Below are 21030 nucleotides of genomic sequence, written 5' to 3'. Positions count from 1 at the left end.
CCATAGGCTTGCTCAGATAGTGCATTCAGATGGCGTTCACTGGAATGAATGCCCCACTGCCAAGGGGCCACCATGTCCCTCCCTTTGTAAGAAGAGCTCGTGCCTAGGGACACCCCCCACAGATGTCTGACAATAGTCAGCTCTAAAATCTCTTCATAAGCAGCAAATAAATTAAGTTAGAAGGCACCTGAAGGCAATTGTAGTATAGGGCGTCTGTACAGACAATTGCTAAAAGGTGAAGCATAATCTGGGAGAAAAATATTGAAATGTGAAACAGTTTTGCATTTCTCCATTCTGAAGATGCAAAAATGCCAAAACTCATAATTTTCTTGCTGCTACACGTTTCTGAAGTAGTATTTTCTCGTTGAGAGACAAAATACTTCTACCTGCTTTCATTGTGGTAAAAATCATAGACTAATTGATTTAATAGGAGCGACTCCCAGAGCATGTAACTGTGTAAATTATTTCGGTGTCAGTCCCTGAAAATCTCTGATTTCACATCATAAAATAAGAGAATATACTTCTTTTAGTGTCAGCAGCAGGATGCATGCCTTAACAGAACACACAAAGTCGCCTCAGCCAAAACCAGCAAAAGAGTAGAACAACAATATATGTTTATTTGTTTCTCTCCATAGGTATTGGTTTATGTAGGTAACAGTGCCCAAGTGGTAAACATACTGAATTGTGTACATTCTTCTTCTGCCCATCTGCAGTTTTAATGGGCATGTGCTGCTGTATTCAGGTGCCTTCCTAACTCACTCTGCAAAACCTGGTCAAGTCACATTAGTATTATTAATCATTAACCATAGGGGTAGAGGTAAAAATAAAAAGAAGGGAAAATTGGGATACACAGACGCTGTTTAGTCCTGTGCCCCCTCAGTCCTTTGTCTTACAGGCATTGACTTCTTAGACAAATGTTTTTACCCTCACATAACCTCGCCTTCTCCAAATTAGTACTCGTTTTTGCAAAATAAGTTACGAATAATAAACGTGATTTCTCTATGCTTTGTTTAGTGCCAGTACCTTGCTTTGGTCTGCTGCGCTGAAAGGCTTTTGTGGAAAGGGGAAATAGGCAGAGTAGAAGTACACGTTTTCCCTCCTCTGGAAAGAAGTGGTACTGCACATGGTAAAAAGCAAACGTAAGAAAAAAAAGCTTTGTCTGGAAAAGGTTTAGGGAGGATTGTTAAGCTTGACTTTAAGAGGACACAAGCGCATGGCTAAAGCTAAGTACACGAACTGTTCTCATTAGCAGGACTGGCACTATTTGTTCTCACCTACTTTGCTGAAACAAAGTATTTAAGTGGTGTTCCCTCTGAGTTAAAAAAGGCTGCAAGGCTGTCCGGCTGTCCGATGCAGCAGTTACTCCAAGACTGATTCTCCCACTTTTGCATAGGGAGCATTTACCTAACACTTACCTGAAGGTGCCAAGTTTACCATACTATTTATTGGGAGGTTTTACAAAGCAAACTTGCTTTCTTCTAAAGGTGATCTCTTGGATAAAATAACATTACAGTAAGTGTTTGAAACTGACCTGTGTATATCTTGCAAGGGAAAGCCATCCTAGCCTGTGCTCTGTAATCTCCCACTTTTTCTTCCAAATTACATTAGCAAAGTGTTCAAATGTACCTGCAGCCTGCACAAGAAGCTTATTTGCAAGCTGGCTAAGATAGCAGCAACTCTGTAGCCAAATCAGTATACAGCATTGCAGTTTCCCTGCCAAGAAACAGGACAAACCTAGCCCAAACTCAGGCCTCAGGCATTCCTTCTGTCTCTGTCTCTAGTAAAAAAAGCAATTACGTATTCGTACAGCTCCATTTTGACACAAGTATACAGCTGTTCATAAAAGCCATATTACTGAGGGTCTGGGGAGACTAGGTGTGCATAAATCCCTGGTTCAGATGAGGAATGGGAATTTGTCAGAGTGAGAAGCTCTCTGACTTCAGGCTTGTGGGAAGAAGGTCTTCTCAGGAGCTGCTTATTCTTACCTTAACATTATAAAAGTGAGGTGTTCACAGACTTAAATTTCCAGAGAGAAGTGCATTAAATCCTGGGTATCAAACTTCATGAATATCACGGGTCTTCGTCGCTGTGTTCATGACATGATTTTGCCAGGGAAACCAAAGCTTTATATGAACCATATATGACAACACCATATACGTGGCTTCCAGATAGACTCTCAATGAACTTTCTGAATTTTTGGTGCCACTAATACAATTTTCCCTACCCAGTATGCCCATCTAAGCCAATTCAAGTATGCCTCTACAGGTAAACACACAATTCATACTGGACTCGGGTGGAAGCCCCCAATGGTTTGGCAGGCAGCTCTGACCTTTTACCTGGCTGGCTTCATCATTTGATTTCTGCTATCAGATTAGGTGATAGCTCTCCTGCCTCAGGTAAGTTTTGGGTAGAACCGTGTTTTTCATTTAGCTGGTCATGGAGTGCCCTCAGCTGTTGAAGAGAGGTTATGGCAGTCTGCCCTAGAAGGAGCGTACTCTACTTAAAAATGGGACAAATGAATGAGTTCCACGAATAGTCTTCACTGGAATACATATCAACATATATAAGCAGCTTACTTCTAGAACATCACCCTATGGAAAATGTGTTATTAAAATTGGGGCTTTTGCACTAAGTTCTTCGTGATCCTTTGTTACTTGTCTTGAGTCTATTGCTAATCTTACTTCACTTTAGTCTTTATTGATTAACTAAGTCTCATTTCTCTTCTTGGTTTATTACTGTCTTGGTATAGGGAAAATTTGGTGGAAACTTCTGAATGGGGCTTTTTAGAAAGCAAATTCAAGTGGCCTCTCCCTTCTACCAGTTTAGGAAGTATTTCCTTGGAGAAAAGTGGAAAAAACCTTGTTTATTTAACCAGCAAAGTACTTACAAACATGAGAAAAATAATAATATGAAACAATGGAACCTCTCGCTGTTCTGAAGAGATGGCAAGTTCAGAAAGCCCTTGTTGTGGGGCGTAGCTCTCAGTCCCTCCTGTGCTGGAAAATGCCACATCCCGGCCCCACTGGGCCACACGTGGGCTCCCGCTGTTTGCTGGGTTTTCGGTCCAAAGCAGGGCTGATCAGTTCCAAGAAAAAGAAAAGCCACAGTCTGGGGAACTTCACTGCCTCAGCCAGGTAAAAGCTATCTAAAAGCCAAGGAAGGAGAGCTGTCTCCTGCACAGCGAGAGAGAATGCGGGGGAGCCGCGGCTTCGTGTCCCCCTTCGCTTCTGGAACCTGCCTTAAAGGTGCAGAACTTAAAACAGGACAGACAGCTGGGGATACAAGCATCATAAAGTCACCCCAGGACAATTACCTAACTTATCCTCTTAATTTTCAATTCCACACCAGCCTTCTCTGACACCCCATACAGGTCTATATGTTCTCTGGTTTTGTTTTTCACACTTTCTCTGTTCTCCAGGGCTCTTGGTTTTGTGTTTCCAGTAAAGTACTCATTTCTAGGGTTTCTAGCATAAAACAAATAAAGTATAAAACACATAAAAGCTGGACTAGCTAGGAAATTAAACATTTGCTCTGATGCTACCATGCAGTTTCAGTGTGTCACTTCCTTTACAGGATTTTATTGTCATACATTGTTCATATAGACAGGTATGATACCTTTTGCTCTCCTTGAATCATTGCAGAGCTAGTGCAGAGCACTTGTTTCTGCTATAATTCATCTATTTTAATTTTCTTTGTTTGAAGCTTGGCAATATTTCCAAAGACCTAAATTCTTTTGCAGTTTCGTTCGAAGTGATCTACTAATTAAAAAGCAGGCAGACTACCAAGAGCTTAAGGCAATCATATGTTTTCCCAGAAAGATCTCCCAAGAAGAGAGGAGGGTGTTTAGGGCAGTGGTCACACAGGCTGTGCTAGCTTTTAATTCCTTCTGGGGTGGTGCCAAGGTCTGTTCCCTCCCTGCCTGCTTAGTGTAAGTTCCCTGGGACTGGCAGGAAGACAGGCTTGCAGTTGTAGTAGCTATAGGACCCCGTATTTGGTGCCCAAAGACACAAAACTCTATTTCTTTGAATTTAATGCATACTTACATGGTCAACATTGATGGAGGACTCAGAAAAAGGTGTTCCTCCAGTGCAGCAATAGAATATGAAAGTAATATAGCTCCAGCCAAATGTCAGTGTCAAGTGAAGACAATGTCAAAGAGACTCATCTTCCTCTTAACCCTCACCACTCTCTCATTCTTCCCCCGTGCTGCCTGCCTGAATTAACCTGCTTCCTGCATAAATGACTGCTAGGTCCTTTATGCAACTGTATTGATCATGCAGAAGGAACAAAGATCTGTGTGATGATCAACCTTCATGCCCAGCATTAGAAACACTTAGCTTCAAACCTGAGAAACAATTGCAGTAGTGTGTTGTGCCCTAAAAGAACTGTCTAGAATCTTTTGTGTTGGCGTTTTGTTTTTTTTTAATTTAGCCCTTCTCAATGCCCGAATATCTTACACATAAAACCTCCTTGTTAAAGGAAATAATGCCAAAGGGTAGTCAAAATCCTCTAAACAGAAAAAACAGGTCAGTACTTCAGTCAGTATGTTCCCTTCCTAATCTTCCTTCCCCTTTCCAATTTCAGTCTTCAAGTACTGCAGGGTACAGGACAGGAGAGTTGCTTACCAATTAGGCTAAGAGCTTATTCTCTTTCTGTGGATAGAATAGCTCCCTAAACCTGAATGGCAGAAGTCAGTGTTACTAGGGCTCAGATAACACAGACAACATAGGAAGTTATGAGATACATGATGATATATGTTGTAGGTCATCTGTCTCCATGATGCTCTCTTCTATCCAGAAGAACCATACTTGTTTCTTATGTATGTTCTGCCAGTAACTAGAACATGCACAGGCCACTTTTGGTTATGTATTGTGAACATGGAGCACAAGGAAAGAGAACATTTATGAGATTGTAAACTTTTGTTGTCTTATTTTCTGTAATTAACTAGGGTTGTAGAACAAAACAGATGCAAAGAATCAAATGTTCTGTCAAACAGGTGTACCAGTCATTATTCCTAACCCTCAATAGTTGCAGTTAATGTTCAAACAGAGCAATACAGTGATGCATGTCTTAATAATGATTGGATATAGAGAAACTCTGGGAAATTAGAATTGAAGGTAAGAGAGTTAAGAGTCTTCAAAAAAATGAGTTACTGCATAATTAGATATAAACCAGCCCTCCCTATCAGCTCTGTAGGTATGAGAGGAGCTCATTGCTACCAAAGCAAGATGTGCCAGAAGCAATCCTGAATAGAGCAGAATGGAGATTGCTAAGGAAGAAAAAGTGGGCTGAAAGCTACCATTGTCAGAGGCAAGTGAAGCAATCGACTTATCTGTGAAAGAAGGGCATCTTGTCCTCTCTTTCTCATTGGGATTTTATTAAAGTAAATTAACAATTATTGTCTTGAATAGATTTATTCTATACACTGCTCTAAGATAAAAGCAATAAGATTTAAAAAAACATGTAGTAAGGAGACTTAACACCATATGTTATAAAAGTTTTGACGTGAGAGAGACATATATTCAGAGATTCTGTGGAGAGAGAACCACACTTTTCCATAAGTTCTTTTCTGTCTTACATCAGAAGCTTTTCTGCATTTCTTACCTTGTGTTATAAATTGATATCTCTGGGTTTTTTTCAAGTAAAAGTACTTTCTACTTTTATGTAAATATTTAAAAGTGGCTGGCTCTAAATTTAGTTTATTTGAGTTACACTTGTCCTGACTGCTGATCTGAAGAGTTGAAGCATGTCACTAGCAAAGTCAGTGTACCAAATGAAAATGCTGATCAATGGCCTCTAAGGAAAGTTAAGACATCTAGGAAACAAAGACATATATAGTCTGGTCTGCTGGCCTCTTCAAGAATAGAAATGAGAGCAGGTGATATTTAAGACAGAATGGATAAAAGAAAGGATGAGCAAAAAGGATGCCCTAAATAGCTAGATGTGAAAGTGAAAATCCTCACTAGATTTTTTTCAGCAGCTCACTTTGATCCTTTCATTCCAGCATGCTTTTCTGATTACAGCTATTGTTAACATCAGCCACCCAGGGAAGGTAGGTAGGCCAGTGGCATACTTTTCTTTTCCTGAGTTTATCTGTATGGTCCACCAATGACCAAAGACCTCAGGCAATTATTGGACATCTGTATTTTAAACTAGGGAAGCCAGTACATTGAATAAAGCTACTCATCAATGGAAAAAAGCCCTACAGGCAAACATATTTGACAAATGCAAATACAGACAGAACTATGAGAAAAAACTTGCTGGCAAAATGATACATTAGCAAGAAGGTTAAATATTGCCCTCTGAGCGTGGGGTATCTGTTTGGGTGTTGTCACTTCCCTGACAGACTAGACACACACTGGGGAGTAACAAATCTGTATACCTCCCAGCACCTCAGCACATGTTTTTCTGCACATCTGCGCTGAGAGGAGGCAGTCAGGACTGCCCAAAGGGAACAGAAAAATTCAGTTCCACAGACTGATACAATCATTTTTTCCAACACAGGGGACATTTGAGGAAAATTTTAGTTCTATCAAAGGTTTAGTTCTATTTCAAATTGACATTTTATGTCAGTTTGGGTTCTAGGTTCTCAGTCAGCCTTTAATGTTCTGTTTACTTGACTTGGGGCAGTTTTTAATTTTTGAAAACCATTATTATTGGCACAGATAACCATAGCAAATTTATCGTGTAATACATACACCACATTTCCATGTCTGAAGTGCATAATAATGCCCCAGAGCAAATGGAAAATAATGCAGGAAGATAACACTCAACAAAACTTACAAGGTGAAAACAAGAATACAAGTAGTTATTGCAGCTCTGTGATGCAAAGAGAAGCTTTGGCATCTGGCAAAGGGTGAGCCTTTGGAAAGGAAGTAAAACATTGCAAATACAAGTTTAGAAACAGGAGGTGATAGCTCGGCCTACAGCTTGGATTATTGGATTTTTGGGATGTGTCTGAGCTAATTTTAACTCTCATTTCAAGTAAAGCAGATCACTTCCTTCAGTGAATGTATAGCAGTGACCTTCACAGTTTCTCCTATTGAAGTGAGGTTTCTCCTATTGAAGTCTGCATTTAGCTTCAAAAGTTTCTGCTTCTATTTTTGACTTTCAGAGCGGCTGGCGTGCTAAAAGATCTCTCTTTTTAGATATGTCAGCTCAAGTTTATGAAAAAATATTATCTCTCCCTTGTCTGTCTCTCGTGGCAGAGATTCTACCACTGGAAGTTTCCTGATTTTTTCTTAGTTATCTCATTACTGTTAGCATTAGATAACAGATTTAAGATGCATAGAGTCAACCAACCCCCAGCTTAAAGAGACATGGACAGTTTTCACTTCTCTGTCAAGTAGTGACAGAGAGTCATGATTAGCATTCCAAATAATACCAAATTGATAATTGAAATGTATGAAGGAAGTCATCCAATAGACACTTTCATAAAACATATCAATTTTTTAAAAATCAGAATTTTGTTTTACTGCCCTTGGGCTCCTTGGTGATGGTACTTCTGGTTTGACGTATGGTAGTTAGGGAAACGTGGCTTCTTTTAGAAGAGCAGTCCTGGTTCAGAGAAGTAGAGAATAAGCAGTCATGAGTCTTGTTCGTCTTCTTTCAGCAGTAAGACAAGCAGTTCACACTTTACAAGAAATGGGAAAAAGGTCGTCTAAGTGGAAAACAATGTGATGAATGTTATTTTTTAGTACCTTAAAGTGCTTTTAAAAGTGCATCTGTGGTTGGAACAAATGTTTTCAAACCTTCTGCAGCCCTACAGGCTTGAGGAGGAGTGGCTTGAGAGTTCAGCAGCAAGGGACCTGGGGGTGCTGGTGACAGTGACTGACCATGAGCCAGGGTGTGCCCAGGTGGCCAAGAAGGCCAATGGCATCCTGGGCTGGATCAGCAATAGTGTGGCCAGCAGGAACAGGGCAGGGATTGTCCCCCTGTGCTGGGCACTGCTGATGATGCCTTGAGGAGCTGGAACAGAGGCTACACACAGAGTTGAGGGGACTAAAATGGGTATTTATTGAGAGGCCTACAAAAGCCACCCCTAGCAGTATGAGTGCCACAGCCATGGCCCCTGCCTGGATGGCTCCAAGATGGAAGCAAAGGAGGGCTTGGTCACGAGTCCTCACACATTTAGAGGTTTCAGTCCATTTGCATGCAGGAGTCAACTATCCAGTTAATATTCTCAAATAGGGAAGTTTCATCCTCCTTGTTTGCTTGCATGTCCACCCTCCTCTTTTCATGTTGTTTGTGCTTAGGGCTTGAAGTTTAAAGATGCTGTCCTTGAGTCCCTAGCTGGAATCAGACTGTTTTGTCTTCATCAGCAAGCACAACGGAAAAGCACATCCAAGCAGAACAGAACAGAAAACTTAAAACTTAAAGGTATCACTGAGGCCACACCTCGAGTGCTGTGTCCAGTTCTGGGCCCACACCTCTAAAGTGCTGGTCTGTGCTGAGAGGACAGCAAGGCTCATGAAGCAGGTAAAGATCATGTCTTCTGAGGAATACCTGAGGGAGCTGGACGTGTTTATCCTGGAAAAGTGGAGGCTCAGGGAAATCCTCATTGCCCTCTACAACTGCCTGAAAAGAGGTTGTTAGTAAGGTGGGGTTCAGTCTCTTCAACTATGCTTGCAGTGAGAGGACAAGAAGGAATGGCCTTAAACTGAGAGAGAGGATGTTTAGGTTAGATATTAGAAGCAGTTTTTTCACTGTTAGGATGGTCAGGCACTTGAACAGGTTGCCCAGGGAAGTGGTGGAGTCACCCTTCCTGAAGGTATTCAAGAGGTATCTGGAACTGGTGGTGAGTGAAATTTAGTGGTTTAGAGATTACCAGCAGTAGTGCTGGGTTGACAGTTGGACAAAATTATCTTGAATGTCTCTTCCAACAATGATGACTTGAGGATTCAGAGTTATCCTGATTTCAGTAAGACTAGTCCCCAAGAATGTCTTTGCACAGAAAGAAATAAAGCATATAAACTACTTCATAAGTTTCTCTGATCAGGAAGTGCAAATGCCCCAATTTATATGCATTAAGAACTGCAGTGGAATTCATTAGACCCAGACTTGTCTCTCTCATGTAAATTCAATATCTTCCCTTCCCTTCCCTTCCCTTCCCTTCCCTTCCCTTCCCTTCCCTTCCCTTCCCTTCCCTTCCCTTCCCTTCCCTTCCCTTCCCTTCCCTTCCCTTCCCTTCCCTTCCCTTCCCTTCCCTTCCCTTCCCTTCCCTTCCCTTCCCTTCCCTTTTCTTTTTTCTTTTTCTTTTTCTTTTTCTTTTTCTTTTTCTTTTTCTTTTTCTTTTTCTTTTTCTTTTTCTTTTTCTTTTTCTTTTTCTTTTTCTTTTTCTTTTTCTTTTTCTTTTTCTTTTTCTTTTTCTTTTCTTTTCCTTCTCTTATCACTGGGTCTCTCTTTATGATTGTTGGGTATCCTCTGCTTCACTGATTTCTCAGGTTAAGATGACCTCCATGACTCAGCCTCTTGGGCAGCTCTCAAACCATCCTCTACTGCCTAAACCTTACCCAACAGTCTTGGGATCTTTCCCACTTTCATTAATTCGATCTGTTCACTTTGCTCTGGCACAAAGCTTGAAGAGCACTACCATCTTTTCCTGGAGAGAAAGTAACACACAGAAGAGTCTTGAGAAAATGATAAAACCCGACTTTTCAAACATCAGGAAACAGAATATGTGAAGCAAACAGCAAATTAAGCTTATGGTGAGAAGAGGGGAGAGTAACAAATAGTATAACCAGTGGAAAGAACAAAACAATACAATAAATACTGAAGAGAGACTAAATCAGAACTTGTTGCTTTGCAAGAAGCTGATGCCATGGACTAAGCTAGATGTATTTTAAATTTGGGATCAAATGGGTGATCAGTCATCTTGCTTGAAGTAACTCCTAATCCCTTTCTCCCTCACTGCACAATATTTTCAACAGTCCTCCTGTTATACTGTGTCAACCAGCATTTACTGAATTACAATGAATTTAGAAGAAGAATATTATGATGAGAGAGAGGGCACACCTCAGTGAGCAGCAACAGGCTCAGGAACTGGCAAACCCTTTGTTCTATGAACCTTAAATATGCAGCTGCTTTCTCTGTGGGCATCATCCAGTTCCTCATGAAACAGCCATTTCACTAAGGTGTGGATGCTGGTGAAGATGATAGAAAACAGCAGTTTGAGTTTTTCTAAACTACTCAAAGGAAAACAGAAAGGAAAAAATTAATAACAAAGTTTAGCACATGGTGTTGTAAACAAAATGAGTGTGTAAGGAGCATGATGCTTTAGTAAGAACACGTTTACAAAAGGTGTTGCTTTCTTGACCCAATGAACTTATTACATTCTTGATTCAGCAAACCGGTCTATAAAAATGTGCCTATTCCTGCAATAAATTGCTTCTTCTGCTTTCTGGATAAAGCCTATGTTGCCGTGCTTTTTCACTGCTCTCTGGCCTTACAGGAACACTAAGGGAGCAAAGCAGTGCCTGTGAGGGAGTTGAGCTTCTCCACATAACAGTTATGACAATGCTCACCAGCTGCATTTTCTCTCAACATTTTTGATTTGGTAATGTTCAAATTAGTTACAGAGGTAAAATCTGTCATCTGCTTTATGATCTTATGAGAAATTATTAGCAGGTCCTTTCTTAGGGACTGCAAAAGACAATTTCTTTCAGAAATTAAAGGTGCATATCTATAGTTTTATTTTGTTGCATGCATGTTTTGTGACTTAAACCAGTATTTTCCTCTCAAACTATTGAGAAATCTTTGTGTCTGCAGAGTTGTGCTGACCAAGTTGCTCAGGACATCTTTGTTACATTGCACCAGGGCCAGAGGGTGTGTGCACTGCAACTTGGGCACAGCTCCCCAGATATGAAGGGTATAAAAGAATTGATCATGAAAACTTCTCACTGTTTGGCGTTAACATTGGCTGAGTTAATTTTTTGAGCAGTGGAGGAATAGGCTAGATCTTCTTGCTGGGTGAAAAATATTCTTTTTTACCATTAAATAGGACCCTGTTTGAAACAGTATGAGTCAAGAATAACTAATGATATATGCTCTTTCCGTAGCTGTGTTGAGCTCCAGACCAGGTAAATTTCTGGTCTTTCCTTCAGGCATTGCTTCTTCCAGGTCCACAGTTATGACCCACCCTCATCCTCTCCCTGCAACTGAACTGATGTACACTGCCACCATTCAGCTGGTTCCTCACAGCTCCATTTCCTCACAGGTCAACAGGCTTTGGCCAGCAACTCCCAAGATCCTGCTTAAAACATGCTAAAAAATGCTTTTGCAGAAAAAAATAAAAAATGCATAATGCAAAAGGAAAGAGAAGAAAAGTATAATAAGAGATTCTGCTTGTGTTTTTTATCTAAAAGTAAATAGCTCTAATTTTTATGCCCACCCTTTTGGGGTATGAAAATCTCCAAAAAGAGTTATTCCCACTCCCCAAGAGAGTGATTCAATCTGCAGATTCCCTCTTAACAACAATCTCCAACGTTGGACTTAATGGCTTTAAAATCAGCTGATCTACGATGTCTTTTTAAGTGTTTCCTAAGAGGAATGTAGGACAGTTCACCTGCAGCTCCAGGTGTATGAAGCTCTCCTGTTGCGTTTCCTAGATACATTGTAAATGGTACATTCTGTGACCCCTGCTATGCCCTGGAGCTTGGTCCCTCTCCCCTCCTGGCCGTACAGGGCTGGCTGGGATCCAATTTCTCCCTGCCCCCCTTTCCAGACCCTAGAAAAGGTCTGTGCCCCCTGATCTCTCTCTCTTTTCCCCTCTCTTTTCCCCTCTTTTTCTCTTTTTCCCTTTTTTCCCCTCTTTTTCTCCCCCTCCCTCTTTTCCTCGCTACCCACGAGAAATAAACCCTGTAACTTCATCAGGGGAAAGAGCCTCCTTTGTTATCTTATTTATGTCCATGAGGCAAGGGCCCAGGGAAACTTCACCCTAACACCTGAGCTAGCCCGGAGGAAGGGTGAAGAACCCCATTTTAGGGCCAAAAAAAGCCTCACTCTCCAATTCTATTTCCCAACAAGTCCTCATAAGTACATAGTTCATCATAAGTACATCCAGCTACCATTTAAAAGCTTAACATTAACATTACCCTTAACATGTAATTAAAAACTCATTAAAGCATGCCACAAAACTCTACATTTGCATAAACTCACCCAGGCACAAGAATTTAACCTCTGCTCAGATATAAAGAACATACAAATTCTTTTGAAAGCCAAAACTGCAAATGCAAGTAAATATTTCCTCTCCCACCAATGTGACGAATATACTTCTTTATTTTTTTTCCCCGGAAGTAAGTGCACAGGACAGAGCTACTAGTAATTTTCTAAAAACTGTCTTGCCAGTATTTGTCCCAAAGATATGATGAGTATCTCTGTTAGCCCACCCTTCTCTTCTGCATCTCATCTTAAAGCATAGGTATTTTCAAGGTGAGAACACTAGAAATTTCTCTTTCTCAGCACTTTCCTCTGAGCAAGAGAGCCAGACTTCATTCTCCCTCTCTGGCTCCAAGAAACAATAAAGGAAGGTAGGCAGTTTAAGCAAAGCTTGAATATTTCCAAATGCCTATTTCCAAAATGGAGCCCAGTGTTTCTCCATGCTGTGAAGCACAGATACATGAATAACTGTCGGTCCAGGACTGGAGGAACACCTTATGGCATCCTTAAAATGAAAAAAATATTCCTATGATAGTGTGGTGATGCTTCTCCCCAGGCCACTCTGTGATGTCAGGACTGCTTGTGAGGCCTTCCTTGATTAATAGCTCCTGGACAGGTGGATCCCCTTGAGCTCATCAGAAGCTGTCTATTCCCAAGAACTTGCCTAAGGAGCTCCTGTTTTCCAACAGCGAGCCTTGGAATGTTATTTTTTGTCTGAATGGTAGCCTGAGTGGGACAACGCTACTGTTATTTGACTTTTGAGAAAAAATTTTGGCTTGGATTGCAGCCAGGGTACTGATTGATTACTAAAGCAAGTCATCTCCCAACCTTGTAGGCAGTGGTCCTGAGTGAGGCACCTCAAACCCTCTTAGGCCACAGAGAACTGTAGCTAGCAATCTCATCTTTCTGGGATGCCTCCCAGAGCTTACCAGCTCTCAGTGTTGTGAGACTCAGAGTACTGTTGCCAAAAGATGATGATGAGACCTGGTCTGACACCTCTCCAGTCCTCAAAGCTCAAAGCTCAACCCTTGCCTGTTGGGAAATGCACAGGCATTTAAAGTATTTCACTAAACTCAATGGGAATTTTTGACAGGTATCTTTGTACATACATATATATATATATACATATCTCTCTGTGTCTGTGTGCATGCATGTGTGAATTGATTTAAACACCAGATGGTAAGTTTAGTATGATTATCCTCATCTAAGTTTTTTATCATTACTGCAATGCTTATAGTAAATCCTGTTGAAACTTTTCATAAATGTTAAATTAGTCAGTAATTAAGGGCTGCTAGATCCCTAGTTCACCCTCAACCTTTGCACCCCTGGTCTCTGTGAAAACTGTTCTAAATTGATTCTACTCATCTTTTCCCTTCTGTTCTTCATCTGTGAAGTAACACAGTGAATCTTTCCGTTGAACTTTGTCACAGTTCTTAAATCTTTATTAAGCCTCCTTTTGCTGACACCTTTGCCAGTGGTTCTTTAAGGTACCTAGATCACTCTATTAACAGTAGTCAAAATACCATCTAACTTCCTGAACTCAAATCAATTTCAAGGCATGAATAAATACCTTTCATTCTAACTTTTTCTCAGCTCTACCTCTATACATTCAAGTGGAACATTGCACTGAGAGGCAGAACATGTTCTGCTCCCCACTAAAGCAGATAGCTCCCTTCTAGCTACTTGGTTGGCAGGTCCGACAGATTAAGGTATATTTCTACTCTCAACAAGTTGCTCATTCTCATGTAATTAAGTCTCAGTGCACATGGGTCAGATACATCTCAAATTGTAATGCCTCTAAATAGTTCAAATGATGTTGTCCATCTCTTTACATGAATTATATAAACTGTGACTGATTATTGACAAAGTGACACAATAATTTACTGTCTTTTCATAGTCAGTAATAATTATGTGGACAAGGGAATACTAAAGGAAGTCTTTACAATTGCACTAAATGGTTTGTTCTGTATTCCCCCAAGTTATGGTGACGGTTTCATCTTCCCCTTGCCCCACCCCATCAGTTGTATCCCATTAGAAAGGGTCCTCCCTAACTAGGTTCCTCCCCTTCCCCTGAGTTTAAAAACTCCTGCCATCTTCTGTTGCCCCTCTCTTTTTCCCTTGGAAGTGTTCTGCAATAAAGTGGGACCGTGGTCCTGGGAAGAAGGAGCCTCCTTGTCATTTGCCTTTGTCCTTGTGGGTATTCTTCATCTCTCATGGTCCGGAGCTAGCTGAGAGGACCCGGGGAGAAGGCAAACCAAGAGTTGGCGTCCACACGGGGCCTTCCACGACGTCTGAGACCCCACATAAAGGCTGGAGAGCCACATGTGGATTGTATGAGCCTTTGGACTACCAGTTACCTTGGCAGCAGAGAGTTGCTTTTTGTGCAGCAACGCCTACAAGGATGGGCCAGCAGCCTGTCTCAAGCCCAAGATAGCTTGGCTCGGACAGAGAATTTTCTTTGCAACAGGTCCAGCCAGACGAGGGTGAGTACCCCTCGCAAGTGTTAGCCGGGACCCCAAAGTAGCCCCCAGTTGCAGAGGGGGTGGGGTCCCGTGGGGCACCACATGGTGGTGGCGTGCAGTGGCGGCATGTGAGCGGCGGAGTGGCGCAGGCTGCGGGTGTCGCGGTGCCACCGGCATGGAGTGGCACGAGCTGTGCGGTTGTGGCACAGCGGCTCCAGCGTGGCTGGCGCGGGGCAAGCGGCAGTGCAGGTCCCAGGGGGACGGCAGTGGGGCGCAGCAGCTCAGTGCCGGTGCAGCGGCGCAGCTGGTGGCAGTGTAAAAGCCACGCTGTGTGCCGGTGCACAGTCTTTTCTTTTACCCCAGCATCACTCAGGGAGGAGAAAATGTGGACAATTTTCAACGCTTTCAGTTTCTGTTTGTGTTTACTGCAAAGAAAGGTAGATTTGATAGCACAGACTGCTTGCAACATCAGGCGCCGGCCACGTGGCGACCCTTCCATCTTACCTTTCTTCTTCCTGCAATCCCTTTTATCCAAGTGTCCACACCTCCAACCCTTTCCCATCCCACAATTCCTTCCTTCCCTTGGACACCCCTTCCCCCTTCCTCCATGTTCCCTCCCTGCATGATGTCATCCTGCAATCCTGGGCAGCTCCACTGCCTCTCCTGTTCATATTTCCCATGCTTCCCCTCCTGCTTCCCATGGAGCGGGGACTGGTCCCCCTCCCTGTTTCCGCAAGAGGGGTGGGCCTCTTCCCAGTTCCCATGGTGGTGGGGGAGAGGGGGGAGGGGACTCCAGGTGAGGAGACCCCAGGGAGGGGGAGACCCTGGGGATCAGAACTAGGAAGAGGAAACCATACCCTCAGTTGCTCTTGTCATATATTCTGGTAGGAGAAATGGAACTAGAAGCTATCAGCCCTTCTCCTACAAAAAATAAATTTGCAAAACCCAAAGGGAGTTTGGCTGAGGCAGTGGGATCTTTAAGGGAATGGTGAAAGCTACTTTAACATCAAATGAATTAGTTCTGGCTGACGTCTGAGATCTCTTCCAGTGTCTCCTAACCCCCTCAGAGTTCGATCTGTGGGAAAGCACTTGGAAGAGATGTCTGAGGGGACTCCTAAGGGAGCTTAAGCAAAGCACCCAGGGTGCAACAGATGCAGATGGGAATAACATCACCTATGAACATCTACGCAGTGAGGGGAGTGGGCTTAACCCCGATGACCAAGCTCGGGTGTTATCAAAATTCATTCTAGACAAAATCTGTGGAGCTGGAGAAAAGGTTTTTAACCAGTTACCAACAGTTGAAGCTAAGGCTAGTTATGTTAGTATTAAACAGTATGCCTCAGAAAATATTTTGCAGTTTGATGACTGGCTTCATGCACAAGTAGAGAGGCAAGTAGATGACCCAGTGGTACAGGAAGAATTAATTAAGAGATGGCTCAGAGAAATGCCAACAAAGCCTGCCACAGTGTGATCCTAGGACTGCCTATCGATCCTCCACCTACACTAGCACAGATGATTGAAGCATGTGCCAAGAAAACGGAACTGTTTAGTGCACAAGAGAGAAAGCTGAGACTGGCAAACCCAAATACTGCAGCAGCTGTAACACCAGGCATAAAGAGGCAACAGATTGCACCAGAACAGCTTCAACATGTCATCTGCTTCCAATGTAATAAGCCAGAACACTTCATCAGAGACTGTCCTCAAAGCCAGTGCAGAAAAAGAAAAATCAAAAACAAGGAACAGCTAAAAACCAAAAAAACTAAGGCCAGAGTGTGGACCTGCCCCTCGCCATGATATAAATGCAGTGGGCTCCACAGTGGGGAAAGCCTTTCTCATTAACAAAAAAGGGGGAGGAAGAGAAGTGTGGTGCAGGACAGCAGAAAAATAAAAATGAATATTGCAGTAAAAAGATGCAAAACCCTGAAGGAAATGAGAAACGTTTGCCTAATAAAGTTTGGCATCCTCATGGGTGTTTCAGGCTTGTGACTACCAAAGCCTTTCTTTTCAGGTCTACCCATTGGGCAGTAATTGTACCTGTCAGATGACTCAGGAGACTTGACGATAAATCACACAGGACTGGACAGTAAGTATTTTCTTACTGGGGACACCACACACACATCCATGGAGACTGAGGTGGTTCCCATGACCATCAAAGGAGACATAACTCACCTCATTCTCCTGGTGCACTGCCCTCAACCACTCTTCTATTTGGCCAAGGGGCAAATAATCGCCCAGGCCATTCCCATTCCAGGGGAGGTCCTAGTAGATGAAAAAGCACCTGAAGTCTACTGGGCAGAAGTGGTTGGTGAGGAAAAAACCATTATGGGATGCAACCTAACCGGTGAAATAGACCATCTCCACATGGAAGAATTGCTTGACATGGGGACAGATGTGACAATCATACCTGAGAGGGTATGACTGTCACACTGGGACTTGCAACCCGTGGCTAGAAAAATCCAAGGTGTAGGAGGGGTCATATTGGCAAAAATCTCGAAAAACATTATACAAATTGAGGGGCCGGATGGGAAATTGGCCAGTGTCCATCTGTTTGTCATCGAATACAAGTGGGAGAAAGACACCATGTCCCAGTAGGGGTCAAATTAGTTATCCCTGAGACCCCCCAGGATTTTTAGTGGCAGCACTGTAGCTGGATGACACTCCAGTTTGGGTAAATCACTGGCCACTCAGTAAGAGAAAAGCTTGAGGTGCTCGAAGAGCTTGTGTGGGAACAATTAACCAGAGGCCACATAGAAGAGACAACCAGCCCTTAGAATTCCCCAGTCTTTGTAATAAAGAAGCCAGGGAAGGATAAGTGGCAGCTCCTCCATGATCTCTGGGAAACAAACAAAGTAATTGAGGACATGGGGTCCCTCCAACCTGGGATGCCTTCCCCAATGATGCTTCCCCAATTGCCAAAATTGGCAATTGCCTGTCCTGGACATAAAGGACTGTTTCTTCCAAATTCCCCTACACCCAGAAGATACCCCACAGTTTGTCTTCTCAGTTCCTACCATCAATAGAGAAGCCCCAGTGAAGCCCTACCACTGGAAAGTATTGCTGCAGGGCATGAAGTGCAGTCCTTCTATCTGCCAGTGGTACGTAACTTCATTGCTGTCCCCAGTGTGTGCCTGAAAAAGGGAGGCCATCATCCTCTGCTACATGGATGATGTGCTTGTGTGCGCCCCCGATGACTCCATACTACAACACACATTTGACCTAGTGGTTAAAGTTTTAACCTCTGCTGGATTCCAGATGCAGGAAGTCAAAGTCCAAAGGGTGCCACCTTGGAAGTACCTGGTCTTGGAGATCACTGTGCTGACTGTTGTTCCGCAGAAACTGGAAATCAATAGTGATCCCAAAACCCTATCAAATCTCCATTCCTTGTGCGGTTCTTTGAACTGAGTCAGGCCCTGGTTAGGCCTCACCAACGAAGACCTAGACCCCCTCCTCAATTTATTGAAGGGGGAGAGAGAGCTGGTTTCTCCCAGGGAACTGACCCCAGAGGCAAAAGCCGCAATCAAAAAAACAGAGAAGACTTTGGGGCCAAGAGGCAGGCTCATCAGTATCAGCCTGAGCTTCCTTTCAAATTCATTGTCCGGGGAAAGCTGCCACACTTGCATGGTTTGATATTCCCATGGATTGAAGGCTACTTAATCACAGAGTGGGTTTTTCTCTCTCACTAATGATCCAAGACCATCACCAAGCCACAGGAGCTGATGGCTCAGCTGATCCAGAAAGCCAGGATAAGACTGCGTGAGCTGGCTGGTTGTGACTTTGTGTGTATTCACCTCCCAGCCAAACTTCCTGAGGAGGGAAAGAACTCTCCTGAGAGACTGACCAAAGAGATGTTCGATCACCTGCTCCAGAGCAATGCCAACCTCCTCTGGACAGCTACAGTGGATAATTATAGTCTATGCCCAGTCACACCAATTGTTTAATGAGGAATTCCACCTCATTCCTCGTGAGAAAAGGAGCCGTAGACTGCTCAAAGCTCCCACAGTATTCACTGACTCGTCCAGGGTGTCCCACAAGTTGGTGATGACTTGGAGAAATCCCCAGACTCAGCATTGGGAAGCTGATGTTGAGTTTGTGAAGGGGTCGCCCAAGGTTGCCAAACTGGCCGCAATTGTGAGAACCTTTGAGAAGTTCTCAGAGCCAATTAATTTGGTAACTGACTCAGCCTACGTGGTGGAGGTAGTGTTCAGGGCAGAGCAGGCAGTTCTTAAAGACATCGAGAATAAGCATCTCTTCAGGTTGCTCTCAAAACTAATTTATTTAGTTTCACTGCTATGTAATACATGTAAGGTCACATACCGTTTTGCCAGGTGAAATCGCAGAAGGGAATCATGAAGCAGACTCCCTTGCTGCCCCAGCTGAAAAGGCCATCTCCCAGACATCTTTCAACAGGCAAAGCTGTGTCACCAGTGTGTCATCACCAGTCACTGTGTGTCATCACAATGTGCCAGGTCTGATCCATCAGTTCCAACTAATATGGAGTCAGGCTCGAGCCATTGTGGCTACCTGTCCCAGTTGCCATCTCTAAGTCATGCCATTGCTGAGTATTGGAGTTAACCTCTGAGGCCTTGGGAGCTGCGGAGGGTGGCAGACAGACATCACACACATTCCCAGTTTCAGTCGCCTTATGTTCGTACATGCAAGCATTGACACATATTCAGGTGTGGTTTATGCCTCTGCCCACACACGAGAAAGGGCTGTGCATGCCAAACAACACCTAGTGCAAGCCTTTTCAATGCTGGGGATCCCTAGGGAAATTAAGACCAACAACGGCCCAGCATATGCATCCAAGAAGTTCCTAGAGTTTGTCCAGCAGTGGGGAGTGGAACATAAAACCAGCATCCCCCACTCCCCCACAGATCAAGGTGTTACTGAGCATGCCCATCAGACACTCAAGCAAGTCCTGGCTAGACAGAGTAGGTCAACAGTGTGGATGTTACCACAACAAAAGCTCTGCAAAGCCATGTTTACCATCAGTTTTCTAAATTGTTCATTTGAAAATATGAGTCCTCTGGTGGTACGTCACTTTAACAGCAGTGATCAGTTTAAGTTGTCTCAGCGTCCACCAGTCTTAATTAAGGACCCAGAAACTTGGGAGACCAAGGGCCCTTATGAACTTGTTACCTGGGGGAGTGGCTATGCATGCGTATCCAGCCCCCTCAGGGCCACGTTGGATGCCCCAAAAGTGGGCAAAACCTTTTGTCCCCAAAAATCCAGCTCCAGCAGAAGGGGATGGAAAACAAGTAACTGTTGCTTTGAAAAGAAGACGCTGCTGGAAAGAGGAGAGAAAACCTTCCTAAGATCTGGTTACAGTCCGGCAGACACACTAACTTTTAATATGCTTTAAAAATGTTTGGTTTTCCTTTTAGAAAAAAAAGCTACCTCCCACTAAACCTTACAATAAGCCCTATCCAAGTTGTCATCCAGTTTGTGCTAAACAGTCTAACAGCCACGTGGATCATTCCTTAGCCATGCCAAAATATCTGGGTGACCCTGGCACAGCCACTCCAACAAGAAAATGTATGCCTGTCCACTGCAGCAGCAAGAGATCCTATGTCTACCTGCCTGGTAGGGATTCCATTGCAGGCTGGAGAATATCCAGTCAGCTCTGACACACATATGCCTAACCCAGGTCTCAAATCACACAACATCCAACAACTCCAAAATCGTAGTCGGCGGGCTGCAATGATTAAGAACCCTGTAGCGGAGTGGCTACAGAGTTGCCCAAAGCAGCTCAGGAGCCCTAAGAATTAGAGCTATTGGGTTCCTCCCCAGCACCATACTGCGTTCACTTCACCTTCAGCCCGTTATCTAGCACTAAAACCTTTCACAACATACTGCAATATCGACAGGAATTCATCGCCAAAAAGTGGTGCAATATTCTGAGCCATGTTATAGCAAACAATCCCTACCATTCATGTCCCAAAAACCTTCCTAAGGATCTTTTCCTGATTTGCGGAGTTTGGGCATGGGCAGGAATCCCATCTCGGCTTTTAGGAGGGCCGTGTACCATCGGGCGGTTGTCCCTGTGAGCACCCAATCAAACCTTCATCAGTGAATGGATTCACAAAAACAATTCGGCCCACAAAATTCAGAAGAGAAGTGCTGACAATTTGGACCTGAATTGTAATTCCAAAATTTTTCATTGATCCAATTCAAAAAGAATTGCTGCTTCCCTATTCCTTCCGTGGGTTGCAGCAGCCAAAGCTCTAGGCGAATTGGGCCACCTAGAGTGCTGGGTGGTCAAACAGGCAAACTTAACATCCACTGCCATCAGCTTTCTCCTAGAAGATAAGATTACCAGGCAGGCTACATTCCAAAATCATGCAGCTATAGACTTCCTCCTGCTGCTGCATGGACACGAGTGCCAGGAATTTGAAGGACTTTGTTGCCTGAT

Source organism: Sturnus vulgaris, chromosome Z, assembly GCF_052056855.1.
Source record: "Sturnus vulgaris isolate bStuVul1 chromosome Z, bStuVul1.hap1, whole genome shotgun sequence".
Taxonomy (NCBI): Eukaryota; Metazoa; Chordata; class Aves; order Passeriformes; family Sturnidae; genus Sturnus; species Sturnus vulgaris.
Note: the sequence above shows the minus strand (reverse complement) of the source record.